Consider the following 24,009-nt stretch of genomic DNA (forward strand, 5'->3'; position numbering starts at 1 on the left):
GGAGAAGCTGACCTCTGCTGAGCAGGGAGCCCAATGCAGGACTCGATCCCAGGACCCTGGGATCATGACCTGAGCCGAAGGCAGAAGCTTAACGATTGAGCCACCCAGACGTCCCTTGATCCCTTTATTTTTAATATTAAATGGTAACATAATGATTAATGATGTGGATTTAGAATCTGGGTACCTCAATTCAAATTTCAACTCCACCACTTAGCAGCTGTATAACATCAGGCAAGATACTAATCTCTTTGTGAAGATAATAATATGAAGATAATAATACTCCCCATGTCATGAAGCAGCTGGGAAGAATAAATATGTTGGTTAAAGTAGTTTAGGGCAATGATCTGTAAACAATAAAAACTCTTTATATGCCTTAGCCATTATTTAATTTATCAATAACTTATTTATCTATAATATTTTATCTTTATTTTGCCAAAAACAATATTGAAAAACATATTACATATTTAAATACTTAACTGATTGCTATTAAAATCACAGATGTGATAGAAAATGTCCATTAAAGAAATCTCATACAGTATTATTGAAAGTTTTGACTCAGAAAAAGTATTAACATTTAAAATATCTAGCAAAATTATCACTATAGGCATATCTTGTTTTCTTACACTTCACAGATACTGTGTTTTTTACAAACTGAAGCCTTGTGATAAACCCTAGTTCAAGCGTATTGGTGCCATTTTTCCAACAGCATTTGCTCACTTCATGTCTCTGTGTCATTTTGGTAATTCTTGCAATATGTCAGATTTTCCATTATTATCATGTTTGTTATGTTGATCTGTGATCAGTGATTATGGCCCTCTGAAAGCTCATATAAGAGCATTTTTAGCAATAAAATATTTTTAATTAAGGTATGTACATTGTTCTTTTTAAACATAACGTTGTTTTACAAGCTTAGTAGACTACATTATTGTGTAAACATAATTTTTATATGCACTGGAAAGCCAAAAAAACAAACATCATTTGACTCATTTTATTGTGATATTTACTTTATTGCAGTGGTCTGCAACTGAACCCGAATATCTCTCAGGTATGCCTGTATTCAGAATCAATATAATTTACTATAAAATAAAAATGATAAAACATTATACATAAGGCAAATATTTTTAAAGGTTTATTAATATAAATTTCATGTATATACAGCTTATTTTATATACAGTTGACCCTAGGACAGCATAGGTTTGAACTGCATGGATCCACTTACATGTGGATTTGTTTTTTTTCAATACAGTACAGTACTGTAAATATATTTTCTCTTCCTTATGACTTTCTTAAAGGCATTTTCTTCTCTCTAGGTTACTTTATTGTAAGAATACAGTATATAATGCATACAGGCACAAGATATTTGTTAATTTACTGTTTATGTTATGGGTAAGGTTTACAATCAATAGTAGTCTACTGGTGGTTAAGTTTTGGGGGAGCCAAGAGTTATTTGGGGATTTTTGACTATGAAGGGGGTCAGTGCCCTTAATCCCCACATTGTTCAAGAATCAACTGTATTATCAAAAATTCAACTCGTGGGAAAAATCCAAATATATTGCCACTTTGCTAAAATTTTATTCTGAATCTTCAAGTTAGAAGTTTAATTGATCTTTCTTTTCCTTCTCTTCCAAAAATTTTTATATAGTTTTAGCAACAGGGTTATGCTGACTTTATAGGATAAATTGGTGACTTGTTTATTTTATTTGCTTTCTCTTGATTCATAATAACTTACAAGGTTAGCATTGGAAAACAGCCATTTATTATGTCACAGTTTCTACAGGTCAGGAATCCAGGTTTGAGTTAGTTGGGTCACACACCAGCCTCAAATTCTGGTGCTGGCCAGGCCTGCTCTTTTTCAGGGCTCATTAAAGTTTTGGCAGAATTTAGTATCTTGAGGTTATAGAACTGAGGTCACAGTTTTTTGGCCAGCTGTCAATCTGGGACTATTCTCAGCTACCAGAAGCTGCCCACAGATCTTGTCCTGCATTCCTCTCCATAACAGGATAATTTGCCTCTTCAAGGTCAACAGAAGATAGCTTCAAATCTCTGTGCCTTTTTTGATCTCTATCCCTTAGGTATTTCTCTAAAAGACTCAGCAGACTAGTCATATTATAAGTACTATATAGGGTTTCTACCCAAGGGTGTGGGGTCATCTTAAAATTCTGCCTATGGCATTCATTTATTCCCATCATCTGGAATATGTTGAATAACTTTGACATTATCTCTTTCAACTATATTGTCAAAATGATTGCCATAGAATTATTCAGTTTTAATTATTCTTAGTTTTTCTGAATTTTGTTAAATTCCACAAATAATTTTCTGATGTCCTACTTTACATTTCCAGCCTCATTTATTACTTTTGCTTTTTGAAATCGTGTTCAGTCTTGCCAGAGATATATTTATTTGCCTTTTCAAAGTACCAGAACTTATAGCTGTTGATGCTTGTTACTTCAGTTCTGACTATTAAGAATCATAGACGCCTTTTGGAATTTTTCATTTCATCCTTCCAATTTTTTTTGTCTTTCCTATTTTAATTCATCATCGTGCCACACTTTGGGTTGACTTTGTTAGGAGTTCAGCCAAGCTGGAACTAAAAAGCTGAGCTGCCAGGTATCAAAGCTAGCCATTAAAGCAAACTCCAGATGAAAGTAACAGTGTAGCTCTGAATCAGTTATTGCAATAGTTTAAGCAAGAGGTTAAACCAGAGATAGTGCTGACTCCCTCCTGTTTTATTTTCTCCCTTGGAACAGCATGCCAGTCAAAGTTCAGGTGGATCAGCATAGATTTGAGAGTCATCTCAGGGCCAAGAAACCCTGAACTAAAGCTCTATGGACCAAGGAGCGGGGAGAAGGAGCAGGCCAAGGGGAATGGGAGGAAAACAGAGTGAAAAGAACTGAGTTCTAAGTCAGACTGGGGAAAACTGTCTTCATGGTGTCTCCTCGGCCACCATTAAGAAGGCCTTTGCCAAAATGCGAAGAACAGCTCACACAAGGCCCCAGGAAACAGAGTGAGGAATGAAGGTGTCTGGACTAGAAATGCACATGTGTGTTAGAACATGACAGCACAGAGGAGCCTTTGTCCTTGACTGCAACTGGCTCAGAGACAGCAATGCACTGGCCCTGCCCCACACCAGGTGTGGGGCAGACAGCCGTCCCCTGTCAGGCCCCCAAGTTAGGCTTTTGTAATTGCCTCTGGTTGGGCCTGAAATCACACATAGGTTTTCGGCCAAGAGATAGATTTTATCTTGTCTATTTATGGCATAGGAAAATTTTATTTCAATAGAAGTTTATAAGTAATAAAAACATATTTAATACAATATATTTGTACTTTCTTTGATGATGTATACTTCACTGTACTGTGTATGTTTAAAGACATATCCTGAAAAGTTCAAAATTAAGCAGTGTTGCTTTCTTCTTCTTCTTTTAACCCTGCCCCAATTTCCGATACATACCACACATGTGCCCTTGAGCAATGAAAATTTTCTTGCCAGCACATCGAAAATGACTTGCAACTTCTGGGTCAGATAATGTAGAGAGTCAACTCTGAATCATTCTGCCTTAAAACAGATACACTGAATGATAGAATATAAAAAAGAAAAAACAACAACAAAGAAACAGGATAAGCTCAAATACAAGACAATCGTATATGTAAACTAAATTATATAATTGAAGAACAAAATACTGAGCAGAGCTAAAAACTGATGGCTTATTGGGATTCAAGCAATAGAACAAGGTAGTGAAAGGTAGAAGACTCGTTCCTAAGGGAAAAAGGAGATTTAACCTCTTTTTTTTTAATTAAAATATATTTGACATACAACATTGTGTAAATTTAATGCGTACAACATGTTAATTTGATACATTTGTATATTGTAAGATGATTGACACTATAACGATAATTAGCACCTTTATCACATGACATAATTACCATTCCTTTTTAGTGGTTAGAATAATAAGGTCTAATCTCTCAGCAAGTTTGATGCTTATAATATACTGTTGTTGTCTATGTTCACTATACTGTGCATTCGATCTCTAGAGCTTCCAGGTACATACTAAAGAGGAATGAAAAGAAGGATATCTAGAAGGTATCTCTACTCTTGTGTTTACTGTGCCAATGTTCATAGTAGCCAAAATAAAAAAAAACAACCTAAGTGCCCATAGACAGATAAATCGATAAAGAAGATATGCCATTTTGTGACAATGTGGACTTTGAGAATTTATGCTGAGAAAGAGGAGTCAGAGAAAGATGAGGGCTACATGGTCTCACTTCCACGTAAAATCTAACAAAGCCAAATTCATAAAAACAGAATAAAATGGTGGTTACCAGGGGATAAAGGGTGGAGGGATAGGGCAGATACTGTTTAAGGATACAAACTTGCCACAGGTAGTAAATAAGCTCCAAAGATGTACCTTCAAACCTCAGTCTGAAACCAGGGCTGGGGAGACCTCTATTCTTTGGAGCATCTATAGTTAATCAACAGTGTTTTAACATAGAAAGAATTATTAACTTTGTATAGTGTATATAACTTCTTCTTGAGTTTAAGATAAAAGAACACAAGGTTTCTAAAGTTATCCTCTAATTTTTTTTTTTTTTTTTTTTTTTAAACAGTGAGATACTGGGGTGCCTGGGTGGCTCAGTCAGTTAAGCGTCTGCCTTCGGCTCAGGTCATGGTCCCAGGGTCCTGGGATCGAGCCCCGCATCAAGCTCCCTGCTCAGCAGGCAGCCTGTTTCTCCCTCTCCCACTCCCCCTGCTTGTGTTCCCTCTCTCACCGTGTCTCTCTCTATCAAATAAAAAAAAAAAAATCTTAAAAAAAAGAATCAGTCGATGAATTTCTCTATAAGCAGATTTATTGTCCCATCCACCACTGTATCATCTGATCAGTAGGAATGGATGGGCCTTGAAAGCCTTGAAATTTTCATTTGTAATTATCAGCCTAACTTTTCTGTTGTTTAAGTCCTCAGGGGACACTTTTTGAAAAAACTCCCAGATCCCAAGCTTGACATTTTGTAATTTAAAGTCCTAACCTCCTTGATTAACCCAACAGAAAAAGTCCGTGCTTGACCCTTCGCAGTTCTTAATGGCTACTGTGCTTGATAAAAACCCTATTCAGTTTCATGTGATCAGTCTTGTTTTTTGAACAACTCTCAGGGCTGCAATTTTTAGAAAGTAAATTTGGCTTATTACATATGCAAAAATAGTAACACATTTTAAGGTGGACATAACTATTGTGTTGCAGATATTTGATGGTATCCCTTTAGTGAGATAATGTTTGGGGGCTAGTATTGGATGGTAGGGAAAGCTTTATAGGAAGTAGGAAAAGAAGATATAAATCAGGTCAGTCCATTCTTAGGATTCAAACATATTCACAAATTTTTAATTTAATTGCTTCAAAAGTAAACTAATAAAAAGTTAAAATATAAATTCATGTGTTTTAAAAAGCAAAACTAATTAAGTTGAATTTTGTAGTTATAAATCCTCTAAAATGTAGTAAGGTCTTAAGTATATTTTTCTATTTGATTAGGTACAGAACATGAAACGCTTAAACCTGTTAAATATAACTAATTTATTTATTATAGTTTTATGTTTTGATTTTCCCCCTTCTTTCTTCTTTTAAAGAAGCTCTGAAGGAAATAAATTTGATTTATAGCAGATTACTGAAGTAAACAGAAATATCATTTATGCATTTCAGCAGTAAATCATTAAAAGCACACAATACAATAATAATAAGTTGTTCAAATCAACTTGCCTCTAAAAACTGAAAAACATATAAGAAAGTATCATTTAAGAATTGTAATAATTCCATGTCTTTTGGAATGTATAACTGTCATGATTTACTGTGATTTTGAACTATTTTTAATATTTCAGCTTCCTATTTGTCCCTCTCCAAATAAAGTGAAAATCTGAAAGGCACAGAAAACCTAAATGCTTTCATAAATCCTGAAATAAAAACTTAGGAAAAATATGATTAAAAAATAGTAGTCATTTTCTTTTTATTTGTTAATATTTTTTGTCAATGCTACTATTTCTGAGATTATACTCTCTTCAAATAACTCTATTTTGATAAAAAAATAAAATTTCAAGATATATCCTTGAAATTTAAATGATTATTGCTTTTGCATGATTCATGTAAATTGGTGGTAGGCAGAATAATATTCTTCCTCTTGGAGTCCATGTCCTAATTATTGGAACCAGGCTGAAATTTTTGTCAGTATAGATTCATTTGTGTTTTTAAAATTTTACAGACATGAAATCTTACAATATGTACTCTTTTTTTGCACAGCTTCTTTCACTCAATATAACAATTTTGATTTATTCATGCAGTTGTGCATAGCAATAGTATATTTTTCAACAGTATTTTCACTTATATTGCTGAGGATGATCTCATTGTACGGGTATGTCACAACACAATTTGTTCACCCATTCACCTTTTGGTGGACATTTGGTTTGTGTCCATATTTTGGCTATTACAAAAAATCAACTACACACTTTCATCTACAAGTCTTTGCATGGATATACATGCTTTCATTTCTTTCATATAAATACCTAAGAAAGAAGTGACTGGGCTATATGCTAGATGTATATACAAGTATTTTTTAAAAATCTGTCAAAATAATTTCTAAAGTGTTGCACCATTTTACATTCCCACAGGCAGTGTGGGAGCTCAAGTTTCTCACCATCCTTGTCAACACCTGGAATAATCAGATTTTTATTTTTAACTCTGAGCTATCCTAACAATTGTTTAGTAGTAGTATTATGGTGATTTTAATTTTCATTAATTAAATGGTATTAAATATCATTTCATGGTCTCACACACACACATACGCATAGATACCACATGATTTTTATATATATTGTTTGGTAAAATATATGTCCAAATTTTTTGACTTTGTCAATTTATTTGTAAATAAATGGTTTGGGTTTCTTTTAATGAGTTCTGAGGGTTCTTTATAAATTCTTTATGCAAAGTCTTTTTAATGATTTAGAAATACTTTCTCTCAGTGGTGTATAGGTGGCTCAGTCAGGTAAGCATCTGATTCTTGATCTCAGTTCAGGTCTTGATCTCACGGTTATGAGTTCAAGCCCGGCTTTGGGGCCTACTTTAAAAAACAAAAACAAAAACAAAAACTTTCTACCAATTTGTAGCTTATCTTTTCATCCTATCAATAGTGGACTTAAAGAATAAAAGTTTTCATCTTTATGAAGACTAAATTATAAACACTATTTTTTCACAGATCATTTTGGTGTTGACATAAGAATTAAGAAATATTTTCATAAACAGATGTCTTCAAGATTTTTTTCTTGTATTTTCTTTTAGAAGCTTTATAAATTTGGTTTTACATTTAAGTCTATGATCCATTTGGCTTAAAAAAGAGATTCCTATTTAGGAGTTATTAAATATGTATATTAACTATCAGGAATCAGGGAGGGAATCACCAAGAAGAATTAATGGAGAGAGTACCTGAAGATCACACAGACCAAGAGAGTGATAGTTTCTACCGGACAGAATGGAAGACCCCATGAGTCATAAATAGGGTTATAGTCCTCATAGGGTCTTGCTTTAATAGTGGGTCATAATTAGTTTTAAATTAAATGCTGATCTGGTCCTATCTTATAAACTTTGAAAGGAAGTTCTTAAAGAATAAAAATATATCCCAGTACTTTATCCTCATGATGAAATAAAGCTAAAATATATTAATAGGATTACAAAAATATATACCCACCCTAAAAGGTAAAAATTCTAATTTATGAAACCCAATTAAAAATTATCAGGGGTGCCTGGGTGGCTCAGATGGTTAAGTATCTGCCTTCGGCTCAGGTCACGATCCCAGGGTCCTGGGATCGAGTCCTGGCTCAGCAGGAAGCCTGTTTCTCCCTCTCCCTCTGCCTCTTTCCCTGCTCATGCTTGCTCTCTCTCTCTCTCTCTCTGTATCTCTGTGTCTCAAATGAATAAATAAAATCTTTAAAATAAAATAATAAGACTAAATATGTTAAATGGAAATGAAAAAATATAAAAATTCAAAATGAAAGCTTAGAGATTAAAAACCATAAATTCAGAGATGAAAAAATACTATATAGTATTAAAAACAGATTATGGATTATAGAAGAAATGATTAGTGAACTAGAAGGCATACTGATATCCAAACAATACACAGCCCTGATTACCAGGATCTAGTGTCTCCCCAAAACGAGGTTAAAGCATCATGGAATATGGATGCCTATCCAGGCCACCCCGGCAAATGAACCATACTGTATTTTCTTTCACTCCTAGGTTTAGGCAAACAACCTGGGCTTTTGGTCAAGCCACTGGTAAACCTTAGACCATCATATAAAATAAGCTTCCTTGCGGAGACAAAACATTTATATAAAAATCAGCTCTGCTGTTTATATGTTCTTTGTTACCCCTGAGGATGCTCACCAGAAACAGCCCTCTGCTGATGAAGCAGAGCAAAACCAACCTGTGTGAGTTAAACATGAGACTGAACTGTTTTCCACCCAGAACATGTGGATGTGTGATCAGTTGCCCTCTGGCTCCATGACAGGATGGCTTGTGGAAATAGTGACACCATCCTAAATCGAGCCTCCAGACAGGGACTACCACTCTCACAGGAGAAACCAAAACATCAGGACAAGGCTACCCACCTGCCAGACGCTATTCAAGATTAAAAACACTGCCCAACAGGCCAGGAACTTCTTGGCAAATAGATCACATTGGGCCTGTCATTCCATCAGACACTGACTGCAGTTGACACTTGGTTCAGGTTTGGCTTAGCCATTCGGTTCTGTTGCTCTGACTCAGGCCACGTTACACAAGCCTTGAAAGTCCTCATCTGTTTCCCGTTTAGTTTCCTGGAGCCCATTGCATCTGGTAATGGCCTCAGATTGGAAGTCAATGCTACAGACAAATGGGCTCAATAACAGGCATATGACAGACCGTCCATAACACCCTCCAGCTGTAAGGTGGTTGAATGTTTTAAGGACAAATACCTTATAGGCTTAAGTAGTATGGGGTGGGAGGGACAGGAGAGCCTCAGCCAGGACTGCACATCTCAGGTGAACAGTTGGGCTTCGTTGTAGCAATGGCCTCCCAAATACTTCTAACTTGCTGTTCATGTTTGAACAGGCTGCCTGCCCCTTTCCTTCAATTGCACCCTCCTCCTTTCTTTATATAACCGTTGACAGCTAAGTCTCCATGGCAGTCCTGCAAGGACCTTCCATCCCTTCTACCTATTCATAAGAACCTAAGTTGATGGGAGACCCAAGACGGCCATAAACAGCAAGTGATGAAAGGTGAGAAGCGATGGAAACCCATTATAAAGTTTCCAGAATTTTGTTCTGCCTAATTCTTAAACATGGTATGTCTCTGGATAAATTGTATAGAAATATTTTCCTGTAGAAATATTTCTCTGTAAAAATGCTTTTTCTGCCCTCTTGTACAACTTTTCTGGATGAGAGCCTGGGTGTAAATAGGGAATGATAAAGAAAACATGAAGTTTTCGTTATTGAGTAAGTTTTAAAACAACGGGGGTGGGGCAGGGGAATCTGGTATTTGGGAAGGTGTGGGGAGGAGGAAGGTATTAATAATCTTTATTTTTCAGAATTGCTTCTGAAATCTTTCTCCTCCTCCTGAACAAAACCTCCATACGGTGCCTTTCCAAGCTCCTGTGAGCACTTTGAATTCAACCTGACTACTGAGACCAGAATCGCACCTGACAATGCCGACTCTGAGAGACAGCAGGGGGTGGCCTCGGCTCCTGCAGTTCCCACAGAGAACACTCCAGATGTTATCCACACACCTGAGGCTGATGAACTAACTGTTTGCAACTGACTGTCTGAGTTAGTCTTTTAGAAACCAAGGACTAACCTAAATTAAATTTCAGGCTGTACCAAAAGCCCTGTGGTGCTAGGACATTTGGGGGGCCCGATTAATCTGACCGATTAATGTATCTGCTAACATTGTGAACACTTTGTTTCCAGCAGGACTGGGTATGCGCTCTGGAATTGCACTTTTATACGTACATGATTATTATGACAGGGTTGCAAAAAGTCCACCCAAAAGTACAATCCTTGAGGATACACCTAACAGGGCTGCCTATGCTTTATGGTCGGTCCTGAACGATCAAGACTGGCAGGGCTAAGGAGGCGGACTTCAGGCCCAAATCCTGTGATCCTTCAGGCTGCATCATCAGCAACGAGAAAAACTGTAATAGCAGGCTTATTACAGAGAGAGAGTGCTGCTCTCCCACAGCAGACTTGGTGCACAGCCAGCACAGGATAGTGCCTGTAGTCAAGGACTCAGGCACCCACAGGGCCAACTGTGGTCATGGGCATATCTACATTCCAACCCCAGGGGCCTCCTTTGGCAGGTCTCCTGACTGGGGCCATTTTCAAGCACTTCAGCTGAGACCTCCCTAGTAGGCGATGGGGGTTGGGCATGACTAAGGCACTTCTCTCCTTTCCTACTCAGTACTTTTCCACTCCTGGCCCTCTTCCTTTCCCTCCTCAGGCCACATCCTTGGTCCATAAAGTCACAGGAGCCTTTTGTTCAGGACTCCTCAGTGGTGAGATGATTCCATTCCCTTCTCCTGGGCTGCACATCATGGGACCGGCCTTTACCTAGTACCATTACATGCAGAGGAAATAAGACAAGCAAGGCTCTTTGTTTTAAGACATTAGGACTGGGGATGTTTGTTAGCAAAGTACACTTATATATGCCACATTATTATTAAATTAATTATATTAATTTATATACTATTAATATATTAATATCAATTACATTAATTAATATTAATATATTATATAATTATACTAATATACTAATATATGATATATTCATTAAATTAGAATCAATTATAAAAAGAACTTGAAAAATACATAAACATACACATAGATTTAACACATTTTAAAATCTCATTGTATAGAATAGAAATATTTTGAAATGTTAAGGATATATATATGTATATGCATGTATGTATGTATATAGGTAGATCTAAGTACGATATACATATCATTCACTACAGTAATTAAAAGGAACAGTTAGATTTTAAACAGCATAAAGAAAACTAAAATGGTTCACTAAATGAGCCAAAATTTAATTTAAGAAGTTAGAAAAAAGAATAGCATAATAAAACCAAAAATGGTACAATAATGGAAATAATAACAAGAGCTGAAAATCATGCCAAAATAATTACATAAGAGAGAAGAGGAAGCAAATTAAAAAGTGGTTTCTAAAAAATTAATTAAGTCAGCAAATCTTTGTCAAAATTAATAAGCACAAAAGTAAGATAGAAGGATGAAATAACAATAGTAAGAACTGTGGAATAAAGTAGCCATGAGAGCTGCAGAGATTAAACTGTAAGGTGAGTATTTCTAAAAACCTTTATTACAATAAACTTGACATTTTAAAGGAGATCAGATATCATAGTTAACTTATCATTATATGTACATGTGCATACATTATATAACTTACACATACTCTAAAAGAAATAGATTACATGACTATCAGTATATCTTTAATGAAAATTAAAATCTTCACACTAAGGAAATACAAGCGGAAATGCTAATAAGATTATTTTAAATAAATACAAATACCAATCTCAAATAAATTCCTGCACTAGATAACACCTTAACAATACAAACAACTCCAAACACATTTGAAGCTAATTTCCTTGATAACGAAGCCAGCCAAAGATGAACTGAGGAAAGACAGAGGGCAATCTCATCCACAAATATAGATGCTAGAGTTCTACCTACTTAAAATACTAGCCAAGTGATTATGGAAATGCATAAAAAAAGATAATGTATGAAATTGGTGGTTGCCAGAGGCAAGGGGTAGGAGGTAGAAGAATGGATGAAAAGGGTCAAAAGGTGAATAAAAAACAAATAAAAAGAAGAAAAAGAGATAATATATCATGATCAGGTTCTAAAAGCAGCAGTGCACCACAGCTGTCCCCTACCTCGTCCCACCCCCATCAAGGGAAAATGGGAAATACCTGGAAATGCTATTTTGAGTTTTCTAAAGGGAGAGCCACGTTCATATTCTAGCCCCAAATTTATTGGGAGACTCACCACAAGGGAAATGTCACACTCTTTATTCAATAATTATTCAACATCCTTAAAAAGATTCTTCAACTTAAATACACCCAAATTACACTCATCGATCAATGACCAAAATAATACCCTGGGTATTTGTCCTGACTTGGATGGCCCCCCAACTTGAGTCATTGGAATAAAATTCAACTTATGTTTTGTACTATTATCTAATTAAATTTACATGTTAAATAAACTCAATTCTACACTCATTGTTACATGCAGTTATTAACTTAATACCATATATGTTACTAATTATATAGTCCCTTTGTACTTCAATATAAAACAAATTTATTTTAATTACAATTTTAAACATGGTGTTCAGATAACACCCATACTCACACTGCATACCGCCAATGCTGTGCATAATATTTTCTGTCATGGTTGCACTGCATCTTTACCTCTTATTCCTTTCTGTTTCCTTAGCTTTGACCCAGATCTCCCCCCTTCTTCACATAGTCACATCAATACATCAATACTACTGTGTCCCTCAAGATGCCACATTGTATTTGACATATGTCCCTACCACATCAAGATCTCTGGAATGGTCATATTTTACCACCTAGCTTTAAAGAAAATTTTCCTACAGTAGGTTCTACAGAAGCTTACATGCTTCACCATCCATTGGGTTAGCTGACAAGATTGGTATCTTTCTTATCTCTACTTGTTTTCCTAAACTCTTAAGTGCCCCTCTGTTGGAGAAAAACAAAACAAAACTAAACTAAAAACAAACAAAAAAACTACCTCATTGATACATTTTTATGAACACAATTATATTTACCTTTTTAGTATCTACTTATACTTTAAAGGTTTTTTTTCTGTGGTATACTTTATTGGTTGTTTCTCCATTTCCCACCAGCATCCTTGAGGAGTTCAACATCAATGTGGGGGGAAAAAAAAGTTGGATTTTTATGTCACATGACCTTTGCCTCTACTTACCTCAACTACTTTCACCTAAATTTGTACTTGAATTCTTGTTAAACCAAAACACTGATAAACTTTGTATTGGAAAAAGAAGTAAGCTTGATCATTCACAATTATTTGAGGTATTTTCATAGTAACCATTCAGTTGTAAGCAGTATGTGAAGGTTATCAGTCAACCTACTACCAGGTGGTATAGTATAACAAAAACAAGTCTTGGAGTGAATTCTGCATTACCAGGAAATTTTATTGCCATTTAGGCACAAAAATAATTGCATGATTCTGGAAGCTTAATGAATTCCCAGTGTGGTGTCCTTCTATGCTCTCCAATAAAACTTTGAAGAGTTCACTTAAGTCAATGCAACATTATTCTAGCAAAAGAATTGTGAACCTTCTCATTAATGCCAGACAACACAGAAATCCATATAATTAAAGGCCTAAGGACTGATTTCTATAGTGTCTCTAGTTTCTTATAATTTCTATAAGCATGGAAGTGCCTTTATAATATTTTGGTGGTCTGTACATGTTGGTGATTATTCATCTCACAAGTGAAAAATCCTTACAAATATCCACTACACCAATAAATCCTTGGTATAGGGAGCAGTAAGTATAACTAAAATATTTTCAGTAGTTATATCTTGACAGTAAACTTTTCATTTTATTTTTGGCATGCCAAACACACAGGCAGGGTCTATATCAGATTATGTAAATTAAAATATTAGCTAAAAGATGAAGCATAAGTCCCAAGGATTCAGGCTGCAGTAGATAGACTGATTGAAATCCTGGGTACTAGTGATAGTAGAGATATAACTGGGCAAGTATTTTTATTAGGGATTATTATTATATGTTAGGGCATAGGCTGAGTGGTTTCTTCCAATCTCATTATTATCCTATGAGCAGGGTTGCCCTTTAATTCATAATCTAAACCTATGTAATTTTGAAAGGAAATGTAACAATAACTAATCAGTCTTGGAAGACAACATGCTTAGCCCTATCGCAAGCACCCTGGGATAGGAGGTCATTCTATTACTTAGAGTGCATAGTTTTATAGAACATGGAGTTCCTCAAAAACACGATGTGTGTTATAGTAGAAATTTTTGTATAAGCTATCACCAACACACTGGCAAGCTATCTTACTGGGATGGATTCTGCTTACTGACCACAAAAATCTCTTTTCTTCTTCCTGGAATTAAAGATAAACTAAATTTCCCAACTTCATATGGTTATGGTAATATGACTGAACTCTAGTCAATGGAATGTGAACAAAAATAATGTGTGTTGTTGTCATTTTCCCTCTTCTGGCTGATTCTGGCAACAGAATAATGATCCATTGGTCTGGAATGGCCTTATATTGAAAATGGCAGAGGTCCTCAGCTTTGGCCTGTGAATGACTGTGGAAATATAATTTTGTCCCCCTGCCAACTACCCTGAATTGTTATCTGAGTAATAAACACTCTTCCATTATGTGAATCACTATACACTGGAGTCTATCAATCATGGTAGCCCTGCATTCCCTGACTTACTAAACTTCTGTTTTGAATCTCAACCATTTGTCTGCATTTAACGTTTCATACACCAAGCTTCAAGGACACTTAGTTTTCACTGTGTCTCTACAGGTCTTTGTTATTTCTACCGTTACCTTAATCTCTGTATAGGAAAAACTATTCTTCTGATTTTACTGAGGTTTGTTTTATTCCCAGCATTGAATCTTATGCCACACTTGCCTCATTGCGTGGCACTCCAAAAATCACCAAACTCCACAAACCGGGACACCTTTACCCTTCAAATTGCAAAACAGTGGGATAATGAGTAAGCGGTGTCAGTGAAGTGGGAAGATATTTTTGATAGAGTTGTCAGAGTAAGTCTCTTTGATGGGCTGGTATTAGAGTCAGTCCTTGAATCATATGAAACCACAAGCCATGCAAACCTGGCAGAAAGAGTTTTACATGACTTTGTTAATACCGCAAAACTCAATCCCTTGCAACTTCTACAGGAAGCCAAGAACACTCAGGGAACAGATCCAACCCTAAAGATTTAGAGTTGTGGGAGTAGCAAAACTCTATCAGCTATATTGTTTCCGAGGCGAAAAAAAAAGGCAGCATTTTATTGGTATTTCATTTAAGTACTGTTATATACAAGTGTTTCTATTACTTCTTATCATCTGCAGTAATACATCTTTATAAGTATAATTGAATAAAGTGCCACTATCCATATATTCCCTGCCTAGTTAATGACTCTAATACTAATTGAAAAGCTTCTGCAGTGTCATAATTCTATCAATAAATCTATGTATTTATAGCACTGCTATCAGCAAAGTATCTCATTGTTTTGACCTGGTGCCATTTTAGCAACAGGCAATAAAAAAGGGGAGGAATAATATCTTGCAGAGCAAACCTTCCTGCTGCTTATGCACACATATTTTTCAGGTCTAGAAAAGTAGTACTTTTTAAACCTTTTCCTTTAACTTTTGGAGAACTCAATTTTATTGTTCTTAATTTATATAATATTTCTTGATAATCATGTTGTAAGACTATCTGTAAGTCGTCCATGTGAACATTTTATTTTCCTTTTGGTCATTGACCTTCTGTTGTACAATATGATTTTAATTACATTTGGGAGATTTTTTAAAAAGTGCTTAATAGCAATTTTAGCATTGCTAGCCTAAAGCTCTCTTTCCTGTTCACCCTTTCCATCGCTACTAATATGATTTTCATAGTTTGTAACCTGCTTTCAACATTTAACTGCAAATCCAGGTAGGGGCAGGGAGAGTTCATGTTTGAAAACTTGGTAGTTTTTATTCTGACATTTAAACTGTTTTTGTTTTATGTAGCACATATAGGTTTTCTTGCACAATGAAACGTGATGCATAGAATTCATAGAATTCTATTTTGAAGATGATTCTCCTATTATAGCTTAATATGGTTTGTGGGAGTAAAAACTATGTTTTGCTTACTGAGTATGTATTTGGTGTCAAGGAGAGTGTTACACACTGATGATCAAATAATACCCAAATTGGCACGTGAGAACTCCTGTTCTCACGATGATTATTAGCCAAGAAAGGAAGGCAGACAGCATTAGATAATCAATTATCCAATGATTATTTAATAACTATATGTTTAAGTTTAGTAAAAATTTGGGTACAATTAAAAAAAACAGATGTTTGTGAAAGAAAATATTACAGAGTCTAAACCTAACCTGGAATATACGGCAATATGTCCCTGGGAAAGTAACTGTAGGTTGAGATCTGATAGATGAGTAAGTGTCAGTAGGAAAATGGAGTAAGCAGAGGAAGCTAGTTAGTAATTCACATTAACAGAAGAGTATGGTCAGTGATGATAAATCAGAAAAACATTTGATGTTTAAAAAATGGAGAAAAGGCTTCTATATCTGGGCTTAATGGATGAAGAGAAGATTGGCAGAAAATGGACTGGAGTCAGCCTCAAATGGACAGATTATACAGAATTTATGAGAGAATAAAGTATGTAGATTTTACTGCAAGTGCGATGGAAAGGGGCACAGAGGGTTTAGGCATGGTGTGACATGTTTATGAAGGGGATGATTCTGACTGTTGACCCAGCAAAGTTCAAAGAGGAGTCATGAGATTGGGTATGCTGGTTGTGTGGAAGGCTTTGGAAAGCCATGGCAGCCATTGAGATGGAAAACACAATGATTTGGATGCACGTAGCCGAAAATCGATGGTGCTAAAAAGTTCCTACCTAGATTAGAGATCTATTTTGTACTTAAAATTAGCAAGATGCTGACTGAAGGAGGAGAGGGTGGTGATGTTAACTATGAAGGGGTTGGCAGGGCGATCAGTGATAATAGATAGGCTAATAGGGATTATTCTAACTCTTGTACTTAAAATTCTTTCTCGGCTTTCCAAAGCCACAGCAACAGAGGCATGCTGGGACAATGATTACAGAGCAGGTACTCCAGTTGGACTGCTGTATTTTCCAATTCCAATTCCACTACTCAGAAGACATGAAATCTTAACCTTAACCTCAGTTTCTTTCTCTATAAATTGTGATGATAATTGCATGTCTCTCATAGTATTGGTATATGGATTAAAAGCACAATGTAGAAACATACATATTTATACAATAATTGACCATTAACAAATATACAATGAATGTTAGCTATCAAATTCAACTCTACCAGTATATTCTATCACTGTAGATTACTAGCCTTTGCTAATCCCTGCTCATCTCTCTGAGATCACCTAGAGGCACTCTCTGCTTTGCACCTGGCACTACAGGGACACCATCCACCTGTCCTTTCCTCTGGAATCCAACGATCTGTTCTGCCTCAGTGCCTGTCTTGTAGGATGCCAGGAATTAATTGTCTTCTGCTCCTTCCCTTCACCTGGTTAATATTTACCCATCCTTTAGGTCTCAGCTCAAATGTTAAATTCCTCAGAGAATCTACAGAAAGTTCTCTCTCTTATAACCCTCAGAATTTACTAATTTCTACAATTGGTAAAGTATTATTTATTTGTTTATTTGATCAGTGCCCAATATCTTCTACCAAACTGCAAATATATGAAGGCACAGGACATAATGCTTAAAAAACTAACTCTCCAGAGCAGCAATTTCAATGTTGGCAACATGATAGAAACTCAATAGTTATTTATTGGATAAATTAATTGCTGCTCATCAAATAAATAAATGGAAAAGAATCTTGTTTGGGGATGAGGACTAAGTTCAGTTTTGGATATATTGAATTTGAAAGGTTTGTGGACTATTTAAATGGAGATTTTATTTTCCATTCTAAAATCGTATTTGCTGATAGCAGGGGGGGGAAAAAGCAAAGAATCATAGACTTCCTCTGAGTCAGTGGGCCTAAAGGCTCTCCAACAACGTAGAGATTTAGTATTACTGAAGTCTTAAATAATAAGGTAGGAATCTTCAGAGAGCAATCACAGGAGATATAAGAAAATGGAGGTAATCACAATGAACATGAATGTTACCTATCTCTATTAATAGATACAAAGCCTTTGTTTATTGGGATGGTAAGCACATACTAAAAGAGTGGACATTGTTTAATTCATGATAATTTGAATTAGTTACCAAATAGCCTAAGAGTTTCAAATTTATAAAAATAACATTTTGTATTAATAATAATTGTGTCTGTTTGCTATCTGATACATTTGCAATATTTAATAGAATATGGCATACAAAGTGTTTGCTTGAAAGTGATATTATAAATTCTTAAAAAAGGTCATGTTCTCCAAAATCAAGTACTGAAATTAGTGAGCTAAAATAATAAGTGAAATTATTGGGAAAATAGAGACATCCATACAAAATCTCTGTAATTCTTTATCCAGAGCACTTAATAATTAATCACCAGAGTATAACCAAAAACTTTGTTAAACCTCCACTGACATAATGCACCCTGAACTGGTCTTTAGGTCCTCTCTATGGAATTCAAGGGGATGTGCTAGGAGTAGATCCCCACTCCAGACTCAGGGTGTAACTTTCTGAGGAGGAAATCCTAGTGTCAGTGCTTGCTCCTTTTTTTCTTAAAATTGAACTAAAATGTTCCCTGATGCCAGTGAAGCAGCAAAGTTGATAAATATATCTATTTCCACTGAAGTTTATAACTGCATTACGCTGATATCATTACCTGATTCATCAATCATGTATACACTAATTTTCATTATAGAAACACCTATTATAGCACAACAAACTTTGGAAACCTATTGGAAAATAGGTTCCAGCAATTGATCAGGCTTGGTTCCATGATCAAGACTTCAGTCCTTACTAAATAACATTGGAGTCATGCAATAGAAAAAGTGGCTATTGAAAAGAATGGCAAATCTATATATGAAAATACAAAAAGTTCCTCAGGTTAAATTGAAGGGGGAGCACCAGCCTATACTTCAAATGAATATATAATTGACCAAGACAAAGATGAAGTTAAGCAATTTCTTAGTGCAGGGTGGCCAACTATAGACTTAAGAGGTCAGGAGACATGGACATCTTTTCTCCTTCGTCCCCACAGTGCCACCCATTTTTATTTCATCCTCAGCAAGTGTACTTTCATTTCCCATTTCCAGCAATTTACTTTCTCTCCTATTAGAAGTGCTCAAATCTCACTCAATCTTTGTATTGGTGATATACCTGTTCGATTTTTGAAACACAAGAAATGCAGCTTCAGTATTGAGTAGAAACATTATTTCTTCTTGCTTTTTCCTCATTCCCTCTGTCATGATAGGACCAGATTTTATTCTACTCTCAAAATATGTTTTCCCCTTTTTGAAATTTTTAATTTAGTAACTAGTGATTAAAAGATTGGGGCTAACTCTGTTTTATGTAACTTTTCTAGAATTCTATTGTCCATCTTAAAAAGTATCACACCATCATACTGATGCCTTTTTATTTCCCAAAGTAATAAACCCAGCTATATCTCTGAAAATTCTCCGTTGCACAAGCCTGAGAATAATGGATTCCCATAGCTATGGGAAGAAAAAAGAAGGCAACACTCTGCCATATGTCTTGGGGTTATTGTTAACGCATTAGAGATTTTCCCAGAAAATACTGTTCTGGCCTTGAAAAAAAAAAGCATTCCTTCCTTCCTTCCGTCCTTCCTTCCGTCCTTCCTTCCGTCCTTCCTTCCTTCCTTCCTTCCATTATTCATTCAATAGGTCAGTCAACACGTTTTCACTTAGGGCTTACAATATGGCAGGTACTGGCTCAAATGGTAGTTTAGTGGTGAGCAAAGCTGACAAAATCTTTGCTCTCAGGAATGAGCTAACATATTATTTGAGGAGTTATATACTAAAATTGTTTTATATTCAATGTGTATGCCTTAAGCCACTTTGCATAAAATAAATTAAAATAACCTTGTATGATAAAGGGATAGGGTCCATGAGTGTATTTTATTATTATACCCTCAACACTTTTTAAAACTTTTTGTTTGGAAAGAACTTCAGACAGAGGAATTAAGTTGTAAAAAGTGTACAGATAGTACTGTTTACTCACCTTTCCTTAATGGGAACATCTTTCATAACCATATACAAATTACTGAAAGAAGGAAAGTAACATTGATATAATAGTATTAACTAATATACCGACTTTTCCTAGTTTTTCATGACTGACACTTTTAAAGAGTACTGGTCAGCTATTTTGCCCCTCAATGTGGTTTTGTCTGATGTTTTTTCATGAGGAGATTGATATTAGCATATATTTTTAGCAAGAATATAATGTAATTCTGTGGTATTCTTGCAGAATTTCATCATATTCTAGCAAAAATCTTTCTCAATGAATGTCAGGAGTTCAATTATGTCATTATATCTTATTTCTAGTGATATGACTTTAAATAGGTGGTTAAGATTATGCCTGTCAAATTTTTCCACTGTAAAATTACTAGTTTTCCTTTTGCAATTAGTAAATAATTTAGGGGAGATAATTTGAATGCATGTATCTTCTTTTTCATGATAATTTTACCCATTAATTTTAGCATCAATTTTTGGTGGTCTTGTTTGCAACAGTTTTGAAGTTTTATCCCATAATTCCATTTAAAATAACGTTTTAGTCTGATTTACTGTTTTTTTTTTTTTTTTGGTTTTTTGGTTTTCTCTCATTTGCTCCCATGTCCTGATATGCCTGGAATTTTTTTATTGGTTGCTACACAATTAGATTTAAAAATCGTAATGTCTTCAAATGATACTAATTTTTCTAAGAGAAATTTAATTTTCTTCTGAAACGGAGTATATACATCTTCTTGACTTCACTAGACAAATGATTCAAGACTCAATTTTCAGTTCTTGTGAGAGAATACCTATTTCTTTTATTCCTCTTTCTCCTAGAGGGTGACCTTCACGTGTCTCCACCAAATGCAGGGATATTTACAGATCCCCTCGTCTTGTTAAATGCTGATGTCTAATTTTTGCCTATATCATAATTTTCAAGGTGCCAAAGTCTCTGCCTAGCCTTTTGGTCATCTAGGAAATGCTTTATGCTGGAAACTTTTCACCTTTCACTCATGCATTTGGGACTTGGGAATCAGCAAATTCCTTCATAGAAAATTGCACAGACAATACTGGACTTAATTCTGTACAGTTTTCTTTTTCTCCGATATTAATCCTTTCTCCGCTGCTTGTTCAGTAGCCCTGAAAACGAACGTTGTGTCTTTCCTCTTCAGTGAGTCTGTTGCACATTCTACTCCACAACTATCCACTATAAACCTGCAGTCAGAATTGTAGGACGCATATTAAAATTTTTCCTTTGCTCCAAGAATTTAATCCCTCCAATCCTAGCTTTCTCATTTCTTTAAATAGCTGTTTTGTTTCTTTTGTCCAGCTTTTACCACTGCTCTTAGCGCACAGTTTGATATGATACAACAGCCAGGAGTCAAACCTTTAACATGCCATTCTGAGTCAGGATTACACTGGGAGTTAAGATATTGACATATTTAGCTATTATTACTGTTGTTATCATTATTGCTACCATTATCCTTAAATATATGTGAATCCATCGATATATATGTGTACAATGCAGAGTAGAAATGAATGTCTTGTGAAATAAACTTTTTGTTTTACTTTGTTAGCGAATATTTTCTCAGCATGTGCTCTCTTGGGTTTTTTGGAGACAAATTTGTAAATGCAGAGTTTGCAGAGGCCTAATGGTATATGATTTAATATCAACATAAACTAAATGAAGTGTTGGCCTCAATCTTTTTTTCCCAAGTTTTACTTAAATTCCAGTTAGTTAACATACACTGTAAGATTAGTTTCAGGTGTAGAATTTAGTGATTCATCACTTACATACAACACCCAGTGCTCATCACAAGTGCCCTCCACAAGTATCTGCTTCCGTCTTGATATTTGAACACATTTTTTGACTTCGTGTGAGATTCATCTTTACTTTAATCTTGATACTTACATCCATCAAGGATCATCTAGTTTATGTCTTATCAATTAGGATAACTGTGTCAGTTATTATGAACCAAAACTATTATTAAAATTATTGTTAATATCTATATTCACTATCATACATAGATGACAATTCTACATATAACTTGTGGTGAATCTATGTAATTTATCTCTGGATAATTCATTGGCCCATTGAAGGACCTTGAGGATATTATGCTAAGTGAGATAAGCAAGACAAAGACAAATACTGTACGATCACACTTATATGTGAAGTCTTAAAAAGCCAAACATAAAAACAGAGAGTAGAATGAGGTTACCAGGATGTGGGAGGTGAGGGAAATGGGGAGATGTTGATTGAACGGTACAAAATTTCATTATAAGATGAACTGAGTTCTGGGGATCGAATGTACAGATAATATATAATCTATGGTGCTTATAGTTAACAATACTGTATTATTTACTTGAAAGTTGCAAAAGAGTAGATCTTAAATGTTCTCACCACACACACAAAAAAAATGGTAATTATGTAAGGTGATGGAGGTGTTAACTAACTCCGCTGTGATAATCATTTTACAAAATATTAGTGAACATATATTTTTAAAGCTTGGACCTTTGATATTTGACCAAAACATACTATTGTTTTACTTCTAAAAAGATATAACTAACCCACTATGGAAACATTGTAAACCTATTGAATGGAGAATAATGACTGCTATCTGTCCACCGTGTCCTCTCCTCTTTCTTTTCAAATTTCATTATAAAACTGTACAGCTGTAACACAGGTATGGCACCACTCTAACCTTTTCCTTATGCCATGCTTGGGGGCAAACATTTTCTGGCAGAGAAGAGACACATTGCACCGCAATATACTTTTAATTTAATAAAATCACCAACGAGTCCCTTGTATGTACTTTTGCACAGTGCTCTATGAGGTGCTTTTCCAGAGATTATTGCAAATTACCAAAAAGATGCTCAATACCTATATGTGAAATGTGCTATTTTCCTCACAAATCAGCTGTAAAACCCTGTAGACTTGATCTGGAATACATGCGGGAAGAAAGTGCATATAGACCCACAGCTTTAGCACTGTGTTATTTAATTAAGAAATTTAATTTTCAATATTAAATCTAGGTGGCTTCTCTGCTTGTGTGGATTTTCAATTTCAGTATTCAACAAAATTAAGAATAATGGAACATGTTAAAATGTTTGGATTGCATTTTTACTTGTTAATTTGAAAGGGAGGCTTCAAAGCATGTGCCAGATTTTTGGTATATCTTAAGCAAAACTGAAACTCAGGAAAAGATTCAAGAAGTAATACAATGGTTTAGATTATGTGTTTCATCTTTAATACATTCATTTCCTATTACACAATACATTTACATAGAAGTCATTACACTTTCCCTCAAGAAGCAGAAATCAATGAAAAGAAATGACCGGTACAGATAAATTTGAAGCTATTTTGTAGCAAGGTATTTATTACTATAGATTTTACCTTAGTCAACGTTTAAAAGTAAACCTTTGATGCATTACAGTTTATCACTACTGTTGCATTGGTTTCAAGGCAGAAATCCAACATGTATAGTTCTGACCAGAATTAAGGTGGCATTACCAAGTGGAGGCAATCATTTGTTTTGCCACCTGTTAAATTATCTCCTGAACTATGGAACAATTGGAAAGTTCTGCCTGCCTTAAGATAAGATAACAATGGAGGTAAAAAAGTACAAAAACAAACCAACAAGCAAAGCAAACTCCCCCTTCACACCTGAGCCAGAGGATACAGATCATGTCCATTTTTATTTGCCGTGGCACTGCAGTATTTGTCTCACCCTTGAACTTGACCATAGATGGAGTCTTTAGACACACTGCCAGTGAATCTTGAGACATTTATAAAGAAGAGTTTAAATCCAGAATGAAACTGAAAAGAAGTATTGAAGTGTCTAAGCATAAGCAAAATTGACATGAAATTCAGCAATTTGTTACTGCAAACATTCCTTAGCTTTTTAAAGAATTTTGAAAGTCAGCATCTTTTCTCTTAGTTTAATTATTTCCCTTATCTCCACCTTCTTGTCCGTTCAAAAAATAATTATTTCTTTTTAAAATAGTTTTATTGAGGTACAATTGATATATAAATAAC

Source organism: Eumetopias jubatus, unplaced genomic scaffold (assembly GCF_037043125.1).
Source record: "Eumetopias jubatus isolate StellerSeaLion01/CBP00866 unplaced genomic scaffold, mEumJub1_p1.0 scaffold_2, whole genome shotgun sequence".
Taxonomy (NCBI): Eukaryota; Metazoa; Chordata; class Mammalia; order Carnivora; family Otariidae; genus Eumetopias; species Eumetopias jubatus.